Here is a 12,611-nt window from a genome sequence, read left to right as displayed (position 1 = left end):
TGGCGGGGGCAATTGTGGCTTAGCATCCTTAAAATGTGGCATCACGTATTACCTGGGTATTTTTCCAGGGGCAGCCCCCTGCCAAAAGCCTCAGGTCCCGTGGCCCTGCGTATCCCTCCCTGATTAAATCCCAATTGGAATTAACCCAGAAGGGCCCCTGCCATAAAAATCCAACCAGGCCTTTGGGAAGGCTGCCTCTGCGACTGGGTGGTCCATCGCAACATGTAAAAGGTGGTGCCTCCCAATAACATGGCTAAGTGGTATGTGCTAACTACATCTTCTAACTATCAGCACATATGAATTGCAAAGGGCAACACTTGGCAGCTGTGGCCTATAAAGCCCCCTCAAATAAGGTATAAAAAAAGGCACTGCCAAGCCGCTTTTATAAGGTAAATCAACACATCTACTGGAAAGGGGAGGCATCGAAATACGCCCCCACTAAGGCCCATGTGTTTACCAATACCTCTGTGTGTGTTTGGAGGACCACCTACGCCAGGGTGCCCCTTAATTTGCGGTTACACTCTCAGGCACAAAATTTTTCGGTGCATTGGCTGCGGTTATGCAAAATATGGTTAATATCTCTAACTATGTTGTGTTTAATTTTTCATAAATTACACCCAATGTGTTCCTGCCCTTAATGCACACCCAAAAACAACTAACTGTATTCCAAACAAATGCCTCTTCCTTTACAATGTTGCAGCACACATTTAATCTAAAAAAAGCTGCACCAAATTAACTTCATGTTTCAGCTACACCCAAAAATAAAAAGCTAACTCCAGCCCAAGGCCATTGCACACACTCTGCTACCTGCCCCCCAAAAATAAAATAAAAAATCCATCCCCCCCAACCAGCCATAAAAAAAATAGCTAAAAAAATTACAAAAAAACCCAACAACAAAATAAAATAAAATAAAACAACAAAATCAACAACAACAAAAAATAACCGTCTCACGGCCTCCGGTATGTTTTAAAAAAACCTAAAAAAACCTCACAAAAAGTCAATTTAAACTAATACAAAAAGCACCAAAACCAAAAAGCTCTAAACAAAAACACCCCAAAAAACCCCCAAACTTATAAACCCTCCCAAATGCCAAAGCAAATAAAAATCACAACAAACTCTAAACAACCCGTGCACAAAACAAAAACTCCCCTTCCCCCTCCCCTCCCTTCTTCTTATGTTACGCTCAGGCTTGGCCAGCCTCGGGTAGTGCAAATGTACGTATAAAAATGGGTTAAAGCTTGGGGCACTAATGCTTTGCTTTTTCCTTCCTCTAAATAACATAAAAAATCCCCAGCACTCTCTGCTATTATTTTATTATTTTATTAATAAAGCTTTAAAATTTAAACACTTGGTGTGCTCTTCATCTCCTTCCCTAAAAATCCTGCGGTCTCAGCCTGATAACCTAATGCCACAGGCAAATTGGTAACATAAATCTGTCACAAAAGGGCAGGAGAAGGGAACAACAGCAAGAAGTGTTTTGTTTCTAATCATTGTCTGTTCAGTTAACACTGTTTTGGGTGGAGGACAAAGGGTTCAGACCTATTGAAGGGAAATGAATGTTCTATAACTCTTTTTTTTTAAGTTAACAAATGCAGTAAGAAGGAATGTTGGGTAAACCGAAAGCTAAAAAAAAAGGCCAAAACTTCACAAGTAACTAGTGATTTTGCATGCCTAGTTAGAAATACCGCACACAGCCCTGATTTTCAGCAGTTTCTAGGTCAGATCTCTTTATGGTGTATCAATTTGAGCATACAAAAATTGAAACACTTAAAATCACTAGTTACTTTGGAAAATCTTGGCCCTAAATTCTAGAAAAATGCATCTGGCTTGCTGTTCTGTGAGCCGCTATTTAGCTGTTGGTTAAGGAACACAATTTTGAAATTCTCACTAGTTTCTTGCCCATTCCTAGAATTCATCATCCTAGACCAGGGATCGGCAACCTTTGGCACACGGCTCACCAGGGTAAGCAGGGTAAGCCGAGGGATGTGCTGGCCGCCGCATCCCGCTGCCCCCATTGCTCTAGAGCGGCGAACTGCGGCCAGTGGGAGCCGCAATCGCCCGAACCTGTGGACATGGCAGATAAACAAACCGGCCCGGCTCGCCAGGGTGCCAGAGGTTGCCGATCTCTGTGCTACACTATACCCTATCTCCCTCACCCAGACAGAGAATTTAATTTCAAAATGATATTTTTCAAGAAAGGGCGGGGGGGGGGAGGGGAGCATGAACTCAAGTTGGCAACCTTTAATGCTGTTTTAAAGACCGTTAGTAACTGTTTTTCGCTTTCCATGCTCCCAGTGGAAGTTCCAGTTACTCAGCGCTGTGTTATTTGACCAATGTGTTGGTGTCTGTTTCATCCTGGAAGACAAAAGAATATTTACTTTGAACTAAAAATGAATGAGAAACTCCATTCCAGTATCACGCCCTTAAAGCAAAGATGAATTGTTCACCAGGGCACTGTACAACACCATAAAAACAGTTAAAATGCAATATATACATCATACAAATCCCACCTCTTAAAATTCAAAATACAAAACACGAATGAGCAAGTCCAAGCCAGAAAGAGGGTGGCAACAGTATGAAATATTAGCATAGTGGGCATAATAAGAGACACCATTAAAATAGTGATAAGAAATTGGGGATATGTTCTAAGACGGATGCCTGGAAACACAAAAGCAAATACAACCCCCAAATCCATAGAAAACAGGTGGTGGCAGAATGCATGTACCTATTATACCAGGAGGAGACTTGCAAAACGAGGGCTCAGTCATAGCCAGAGCTTAGCATTTAGGATTTAAAAAAACCCAACTGTGCCAGTGGTGGGGGAGAATGGGCTTGATCCTGAAAGGTGCTGAGTGCTATGGTCCCCGTCCAACAAAGCACTTAAGCAGATGCTTAACATTAAGCTTGTGAGTAGCTCCATTGATTAGGACTGTTCACTTGCTTGAAGTTAAGTGCTTGCTTAAATGCTTTGCTGGATCAGGCCAAAGCACTCAGCAACTTTCAGGCTTGAGCCCCGTATAATCGTGTCTGCTCAAGCCAGTGAGCTAGCATGCTTCTGCATTCCGAACAGGCTGCAAGGGACTGCTAAAGAAGCCCTGCTAAAAGGGGATTACATTAGTTGAGCTTCATGATCACAAGATCATGCTGCCTCGCTGTAGTGAGGCAGTCATGAGACCAGTGGGGTATTGGCTGAGCAAGCAGAGGAGATGTCTGTGAATCTCATGAAAACAAAAAAAGCCTGTAGTTTTCTAGAGAAATGGTGTGACTGAAAGTGACACCAAGATACTTAACCCGGCTCGTTACCAAAAAATATTGGTGGAATTCATACTTTGACTTTCTTCTTTAACTAAAAATTAAAATATTTTTAAATGAAGGGGAAAGACAAAAGCGTGGAAGAGGAACAGGGAGAAAGCTGACAGTAGAGGAGGAGAAAGGGAGGAGGAAAGATGAGACGGGAGGGAGCGTGAAAAACACAAGTCTCAGCCAAAGGTATCAGCATTTATACTTAGTGGCAGACAAAGGATCTTGCACTATGGTCCTGTGGACGGAACACAATCTAGTGAAATGCTGGCTACATTCAACTCAACAGCAAAGCTCATTGAGTTCAGTGGGGCTGGGATTTCATCCAGAGAGTCAGATGATCTGAGTTCTATTCATAGCTCTGCCTCTGACCTTGGGCAAGTCACTTCACCTTCATATGCCTCTGTTTCCCCTCCTGCCCTCTGTCTGCCCTGACTGTTTAGACGGTCATCTGTTGGGGCAGGGGCTTTCTTACTCTGTGCTTGTGCAGTGCTTTGATGGGGCCTTGATCTCAGCTGGGCCGGTTCTCTCTAGGAGCAAGTTAATAAAAATAATTAATTATAATAATATTCAGTGACAGATGAGCAGACCCACAAAAAGAGCAAGAGAGATTTGGACTAAGGCAGAACAACTTTTTAAAAAGCCAGGAATCTTCAGGAACTGGTACACAGTCAGTCCACACCCAGGTTAGCTGTCAGGGTCCACTTCTGCCTTAATGAAAATAAAGTGATACTATCTGCTAAAAGCCTGAAGGTGTGCAAATGAAGATTAATATAAATAGAAAAAACAACCTTTTACTGTGTTTTAAAACTATAATATGTTTTGATGTAGAACATCTGCAAGATTATTAACTTTGCTCACATTTGAGTCAGGAATTTTAAAAACAAAGAGCAAAATGTTGCAAGTCAGAAATGGATGGACAAGGCACAATAAATAATGAGGAATATACCTGGATACTGAAAGACTCCATACTTTTAAAGACCACTAGATGACAAAGACAGGTCAGGCTAGATACCCATGGAATAATGATTTAGTCATCACCACACACTGCAGGTCTCTGTGTGTCCAAGTATGAGAAATAAAAAGTAGAGTCACAAGGCAAATCTGTGTGACGAAGTAATGAAGGGTGGAAGAGAGGGAAGAGGAAAGGCAAATCTTATGGCAAGAACAATGATTTTTCTATGTCTCTCATAGACGTGGTATGCTCGTGATACAGGAGAAATAAGAGTAGAAAAGCCTGAGGCAAGACAGTCTTTCCACTGTACGTCATAAGCCATAAGAGGGGAAAGGGCAAGTTTGTTTGTTTTTTTAAATAAAAAGGTGAGATGGAAAAAGTGAAGCTGTAATATGGTTAGGTATGTACCAACAATGTAGCGGAACTCTAGAATCTAGAATTCTAAGGGTGAAACATAGTAAATGCCAGTGAAAATGAAGTAGGATCAGAGGCTAAAATAGGGAAAGAACAAGGTAAAAATTACTTAGACAAGTTAGATGTCTTAAAGTCACCAGGGCCTGATGAAATGCATCCTAGAATCAGGGCCGTCCCTAGCGGAGGGTGCAGGGCCCAGGGTGGAAGTGATAAATCTGTCACTTCCAGGACCGACCACGCCAGCCAATTGCGCCAGTCTGCGGGGCCCAGAGCGGTTGCCCCGATTCGCCGTGCCCTAGGGACGGCTCTGCCTAGAATACTCGAATTGCTGACTGAGGAGATATCTGAGCCATTAGTAATTATCTTTGAAAAATCATGGAAGACAGGAAAGATTCCAGAAGACTAGAAAAGGGCAAATATAGTGCCAGTCTATAAAAAGGGAAATAAGGACAACCTGGGGAATTACAGACCAGTCAGCTTAACTTCTGTACCCGGAAAGATAATGGAGCAAATAATTAAGCAATCAATTTGCAAACATCTAGAAGATAATAAGGTGATAAATAACAGTCAGCATGGATTTGTCAAGAACAAATAATGTCAAACCAACCTGATAGGGTAACAAGCCCTGTGGATAGGGGGGAAGTGGTAGACATGGTATGTTTTGAATTTAGTAAAGCTTTTGATACTGTCTCGCATGACCTTCTCATAAACAAACTAGGGAAATGCAACCTAGATGGAGCTACTGTAAAGTGGGTGCAAAACTGTTTGGAAAACCATTCCCACAGAGTAGTTATCAGTGGTTCACAGTCATGCTGGAAGGGCATAATGAGTGGGGTCCCGCAGAGATTAGTTCTGGGTCTGGTTCTGTTCACTATCTTCATCAATGATTTAGATCAGGGATCGGCAACCTTTGGCATGCAGCTCGCCAGGGTAAGCACCCTGGCGGGCCAGGCCGGTTTGTTTACTTGCCGCGTCCGCAGGTTCGGCCGATCGCGGCTCCCACTGGCTGCGGTTCGCCGCTCCAGGCCAATGGGGGCTGCGGGAAGCGGCGTGAGCCGAGAGATGTGCTGGCTGCCGCTTTCCACCGCCCCCATTGGCTTGGAACGGCGAACTGCGGCCAGTGGGAGCCACTATCGGCCAAGCCTGCAGACGTGGCAGGTAAACAAACCGGCCCGGCCTGCCAGGGGGCTTACCTTAGCGAGCCGCATGCCAAAGGTTGCCGATCCCTGATTTAAGATAATGGCATAGAGAGTACACTTATAAAATTTGTGGATGATACCAAGCTGGGAGGGATTGCAAGTGCTTTGGAGGGTAGGATTATAATCATAGGCATGTGCATGGGGTGTGCCGGGTGTGCCCAGGCACACCCTAATTCAGGGGTGGGCAAATGGCCCCACTTTCCCAGCGCGGCAAGCCGCGGGGTCCGTGCTCCCGGGCTGGAGCACCCGGCCGAGCACAGCAAGCCACCGGCTCCTCCCCTGCCTTCCCCCCTCCCCTGGGGCCATGGCTGCACACTCCCACGGGGCAGTGTTTGGCTCCGTGGGGAGGCAGACACGCTTCCCGCTTATCCGGAGCCATGCCGCCATGCGCGCAGCATTCTGAGGGGCGGGGCTGCCCGCTCCCACGGGACAGCATGTCTGGCTCTGCGCGGAGCCAAACATGCTGCTAGGAGCCTCATGGTAAGGGGTCCGGGGCCAGGGAGATTGGATAAGGGGTGGGGGCAGTCAGGGGACAGGGACTAGGGTGGGTTGGATGGGGGTGGGATCCCTGGGAGGGGGTCTCTGGAGAGGGCAGTCAGGGAGCAGGGTGGGTTGGATGGGGCATGGGAGTCCCAGGGTTTGTCAGGGGGCGGGGGGTGGATAGGGGTCTGGGGAGTCAGGGAACAGGGAGAAAGGAGGGTCCTGGAGGGGCAGTTGGGGGGGTCTCTGGAGGGGATGGTCAGGGGACAAGGAGCTGGGGGGGTTGGATGAGTTGGGAGTTCTGGGCGGGGGCCTGTCAAGAGGCAGGGGTGTGGAGAGGGGTTGGGGCAGGCAGGGAACAGGGGTTTTATGGGTTTGGAGTTCTGGGGGTCCTGTCAGGGGGCAGGGAGTGGTTGGATAGGCGTGGGAGTCCCAGGGGTCTGTCTGGGGGCAGGGGTGTGAATAAGAGTTGTGGCAGTCAGGGGACAGGTAGGGGGTAGGGTCCTAGGGGGGCAGTCAGGGGACAAGGAGCAGGGAGGCTTAGATAGGGGATGGGTGTGACATGGGGCATGATGGGGTGTCTGATTTCTGAGAGCATTGGATGATAAGGCTAAGGCCCTGAGCCAGTAAACACCCGTGAAGTGCATAAAGTTAAACATATGCATTAGTCCTGATTATTTCATTGGGACTATTCACAAGAGAGAGGTTAAGCCAGTGGTTTTCAACCAGGAGTATGTGTATCCCTGGGAGTACTGACCTTGGCTACACTGGTGCTGAACAGCGCTGCAACTTGCTGCGCTCAGGGGTGTGAAAAAACACCCCCCTGAGCGCAACGAATACAGCGCTGTAAAGTGCCAGTGTAATCAGTGCCTGCAGCGCTGCACGCTACTCCCTTCGGAGAGGTGGAGTACATACAGCGCTGCGAGAGCTCTCTAGATATTTGCCTAGTTTTACAACAGGCTACATTAAAAGCACTAGTGAAGTGAGTACAAACTAAAATTTCATACCGACAAAAGAAGAAAGTAAGCAATTTTCAGTAATAGTGAGCTGTGACCCTTTTGTATTTTTATGTCTGCTTTTGTAACCCAGTAGTTTTAAAGTGAGGTGAAAGTTGGGGTGCGCAAGACAAATCAGACTCCTGAAAGGGGTACAATAGTCTGGAAAGGTTTGAGAACCACTGGGTTAAGCCATAGTGTCTGCAGGATCAGGCACTTTTATCAGTACTAATCTAAAGAACTCCCAAATTCCTTCCTCAGCAGGCACTGAGTCTGATGTAAATAGGGTGACCAGATCACCCAAGTCAAATATCCGGATGCGGTTGGAGGGGGGGAGGATGACGCGGGGGGGGGGGGAAACCAAACAAACAAAACAAAACCCTTCCTCCACAAGCGCTGGAGGGAGGCCCGGGAGACGCAGGGGAAGCGCGGGGCCAGGGTGAGTAAGAGTCCGGCCTGGCCCCGAGCAGGCAGGACTCAGTTGGGTGGTAGGGAGAGGAGGGGGGCGGCGTGCGGTGCCAGGCAGCGGCTGTTCCCCCCCCCGGGCAGTGGGACTCGGGAGCAGCCGCTGCTGCAGCTCCCACTGCCGCGGGGGAGGAAGCGGCCATGGCGCTTGGCGGCTGCGGCTCTGGCGCCCAGGCCCGAACCCCCCGAGCCTGGGCCTGCTGCGGGGACCCAGCAGTGCGCGCGCTGCGCCCAGCCCCTGGCCAGTCATGTCTGAGCTGCTGCCCAGCTGGTACTATCCCACGGCGGCCCCGGAGTGGGGGCAGCAGGCCCCAGCCCCCCCGTCCCGCTCGGGTCCCGCAGGGGAACGAACGGGGCTGGGCTGCCGATGCCTCCACCCCGGGGGCACCGCAGGATAGTACCAGCTGGGCAGCAGCCCAGACGCGACTGGCCAGGGGCTGGGTCCAGCATGTGCGCTGCTGGGTCCCCGCAGCAGGCCCAGGTTCGGGGGCGCCGCAGCCGCCGAGCGCCATGGCCGCTTCCTCCCCCCACGGCAGTGGGAGCTGCAACAGCGGCTGCTCCCGAGTCCCGCTGCCCAGGGGGGAGAACAGCCACCACCTGGCCCCGCGGGCCGCCCCCTCCTCTCCCTACCACCCAACTGAGTCCTGCCTGCTCGGGGCCAGGCTGGACTCTTACTCACCCCGGCCCCGCGCTTCCCCTGCGTCTCCCGGGCCTCCCTCCAGCGCTTGTGGAGGGAGGAGGAATGGTGAGCCTGGGGAAGAGACGGGGATTCGGGGAGGGAGCCAATCGGGGGAGGAGGAGGTGGAGTCGGGGCGGGGCGGGGGGTGCGAGCACTTCCAGGCTCCAGGCTCCGGCGCATTTCCTTGTTTGTCCCGCGTCCCAACCGACGTGCGGTCGGGACGCGGGACAAACAAGGAAATATCGGGACAGTCCCGATAAAATCGGGACGTCTGGTCACCCTAGATGTAAATGTAATGGGATGAATTCTCATGACATGAACTCTTCAGGGGCAATTTCCACTTTTAAGGAGGATACATACATTCCTGAGCAGAGGCCATTGCACCACTGAAATTCCCCATAGGCCTTATACGAGCCCCTGTGAAAAGGGCAGTTTCACGCTCTGTGGCTAAATACCTTCTGTATCACACTGAACACACACAGCATTCCAAACAGGTCATAAATCTGATCAAGATTTTCATATCATCTGAGCAACTCACTTTATGAAAACCAGTAGCCTCTTTGAAAGCTGCTGTTATGCAGCACACAGAGCATACTTTAAAGCAGCCACTGAATTACAGCCTTTTGGCTTTAAATATGGAATAAAACAAGATCAAATCAAGAGTAAATAATGCTGGTAGCTTTGTAAGATAAAGCTTAATGAAGGAAGTCATAGTAGGGTTTACACAGAAAATGTATATTTACCCTGCTGCCCGAAGAATTTTTATTTATTTGACATTTTTACCTTAAACAACAGAATTCTGACTCATTCATACAGGAAAGCTCAGACACACTTTTAAAAAGTTCATTCAGCATCTTCTCTTCAAAAGAAAAACACTATTGCAAGATCTGCAACTGTTCAGTGAGTGAATTGATTTTATTAGTGTTAAAATTTGCCACTCAAAATGAACCTCAACAGATCCAGTTTAAGCAACTTCCTAGTTTCATTTATGCTTTGATGAATGTTGGGTGGATTTGGAATTCTCACCGTAATAAAACCCATTGTGAGCTTCCTTTATTGTTATTTTGGGATAGGTTTTCTTCTCTACAAAGACCACACAAATACAAACTTTTTTCTGAACTTCCAAGATGCCAGCATTAGTAACCAAAGTAACTTAAAAGAGTTACTATCATGACTTTTGTCCTACTTACCCACTATCTTCTCTTTTCTTGCCATTTTCTGTATTAAGCTATCTTGTAAACTTTTCACAGCAAAGACCACTTATTTTATGTGTTTGTTAAGTGCCATGCTCAGCTATGAATCTAGTGATAGCTAATGGCCTATATAACATACTAAAACCTACAACCCCCCCCATTACTACTAAGGGTATGTCTACACTTCAATGTAAGTGTGGAGTTCAAATGCAGGCCCCCTTCTATCTACATACCAATCACACTAACCCAGGGTCCCAGGACTCCATGGTGTTAGCTCGAGACAGTTAAGATTAGGTTTTACTTCACAGAAGATGGGCTATCCTACCCCACCTCCGCATCTATCAATGGTGTTTTAGTGTAGTTAAGACACCGACAGGTTAAGGTTGCGAACAACAAAATGGTGTTTATTGAGATACACAACAACAAACTAGGACTCCCTGCAACTAACATAACACAAAGAATAATTGCTCGGTTGTTAACACAGATGATGGAAATGGGGATGAACCCCAAACCCTTACCCAGTGGGGTTTTACAGAAATAACAGAGAAGGACTATATCATGTCTTGCAGACATGGACAGGAGAACAGGAACACAGATGGGAGCCATAACAGGAATCGGACCTCAGGAACTTTGATGACTGGTAAGTAGATCTTCAGTATGGTGTCTTCTGTCTTCTATTCTTGATCTCGTTGTCTTGCATGCTGAATGCGAACACTATCTCATGTGATGGTGGAACAGGTGAGTGGAGGTAAGTTAAGAGAACTTTGGTAGGTGTTGCTGGTTCACCTAAAGTCCTATTCCCTTAGGACTCTAGCTAATAGCAAGGCTGGTACACTGTGGGAGGGCGCCTATGCCTCACTGGGATGACCTGCTCTCACAGTATCCAGAGACACAGAATGCCCCTCAGAGGGTGAACACTCCTTTATATACATTCCTTGTTGCTAGGCAGATTTTACGGATATGAGACACTACCTTTCCCACCTTTTCCTTGCTTTGGCGCCAAACTCGAAAAGAGTGCCAAAGCTGAAGGAGAAGGGGTGCCAAGATGGAGGACAGGTTGTCCTTTTACCAATCCAAGGTGGCGACTATGTACACTTAATAAATGGAACCTTTTCTACCCAACAACGGCAGTGGAGGTTCTGAGCCTGAGTCAAGCTGGGACCTAGGGTTAAAGCCCTGTTGCTCTTCAGTGTAGTCACAGTCCCACTGAACTCATGCTCTGGGAGTCCACCAAAAGTATCCCACAATCCCATGGGCTGACTTTCTTTGTCCTCTGGACAGTCAAGTTTGGTGGACAGTAAAGTTTTAGCACGTTGCAGCACGAACAAAGGGCTAGAGCATTGTAGACATATCTTAATCACATTGAAGTCACTTGGTCCCATTCTTTTCTCTTACATCAGCAAGAATCAGGCGTAGGACCACAATGAATTCAGAGGACTTACACCAGTGTAAAAATTGGAGCAAGTGAGGAAAAAAGAAGGGCAAGAGAAAGCCCATACATAAAAGTGTCTATGAGATGTCTATACATTTGGTATAGTGATGCAGAGTGACTTAGGAACTGTTCATGTAATCAAGGGAAAATGTATTATAAAGACTAGAAATTCTCCACTGTGTGCCTCTCCATAAATGAATCTGTTGTAATTTGCTCTTTAGTAGGAGACTGGATTCTCGGATGTATTGCTAGAGAAGATTGTCTATTGCAGTGCATGGAACACAAAACTAGAAATGGAATTATTTGACTCAAAGTGTGTGGTCCTGGATTTAGCAGTGTTGCTAATGCCCATTAGTGCTAGAATTGTGAGGCTAAATAGCTCCATATTACACTGAAAATATATCGTGACTATGCCATATGTCTATATCTAGCAATTCATTTGTTGCTAAGAGTGTAGCTTTAACCTGATAGTGTTCATTTCCATTGGAACCTCAATGAAGTCCAAAACTGCAGTGTTCACACAAAGCAAAGCTGAATCTACAGCTCTATTTGGGTTCCAACAGCAAAATATGAGCTCTTCAAATATATTTGCATGAGCCCTGGTGATAAGCCTTTTCTGGCACTAGAGACCAGTATCCGGGGTTGAACTCCATTAAAAATAGGAAAGTCTCTTCAATCCTTCCCTTACTTTAGTGGAAAAATATTAACAAGTTGCTTCTAGGATCCCTAAAACCGCCCTCTGTGAGGAGTGTGTACTATTAGGAAGCCAAGCAAGAGAGGTATTGGGGAAGGTTCTAGGCAGAGGTTCTGCAGAGAAGCAGAATGTAGCTTTATGGATGATACTGTTCCTATTCTAACGAAGTTCCTTGTTCAATTCTAAAAGAAAGTGGCCATGTGATTCTTTAACACTGTCCCATAGCACTCTACAATACATCACTGGGCTAACCCTAGATAGGACCGAAAAGGTTGATGTATGGCACAAAGATACTACAAGAAAACCAGTTTTCATGAAATTTTCAGCCGAAAAGTGGCAGGAGACATTTGTTAGAATAGGAAAATTTTTGTGGAGAGGACATTGTCAGGTGGTAGCAGCCTGTAGCTCTATCAATCCAGCCTGTGAATCCTGCATTTAATTATGGATTTACTTGATCTGTTTGTGGGGGGAAAGAACATACTCGTGCTCTGCTAAGAGTCTAGCTGTCATTTAGTAGAATAATCCTTATATTTAATGATAATTCTGGAGCCATTTTTAAGGGAGAGAGATGGGGAAATTAGTTTTTGACTAGAAAGAGTAACATGGGGCACTGTATATCTTCTGAAAAATCCCTGGGGAAAAACATACTGGGCAGAAGATTTTATAACAGGTCATACAAGACCAACATTTCAGCAATTACCAACATTTGCAGGTGCATCTATGTGAGCTCACACAATGTTGTTTTTGCAATGCCAAAGCTTATAACTGCATAACTTACTTGTACTGCCACGGGCTAATGCGATAT

General features: G+C 46.8%; 1 long non-coding RNA gene across 1 annotated transcript in view; it reads left to right on the top strand.

Moving 5' to 3' along the window:
* Positions 1-12,611, top strand: part of LOC128828067 (uncharacterized) — an 86,731-nt gene that overhangs the window by 4,518 nt on the left and 69,602 nt on the right. The window contains exon 2 of the long non-coding RNA XR_008443155.1: positions 10,250-10,320. This is a non-coding gene — a long non-coding RNA (uncharacterized LOC128828067). The remainder of the gene's footprint in view (positions 1-10,249; positions 10,321-12,611) is intronic.

Source organism: Malaclemys terrapin, chromosome 1, assembly GCF_027887155.1.
Source record: "Malaclemys terrapin pileata isolate rMalTer1 chromosome 1, rMalTer1.hap1, whole genome shotgun sequence".
Taxonomy (NCBI): Eukaryota; Metazoa; Chordata; order Testudines; family Emydidae; genus Malaclemys; species Malaclemys terrapin.
This window is presented reverse-complemented; position numbering and strand designations above follow the sequence as displayed.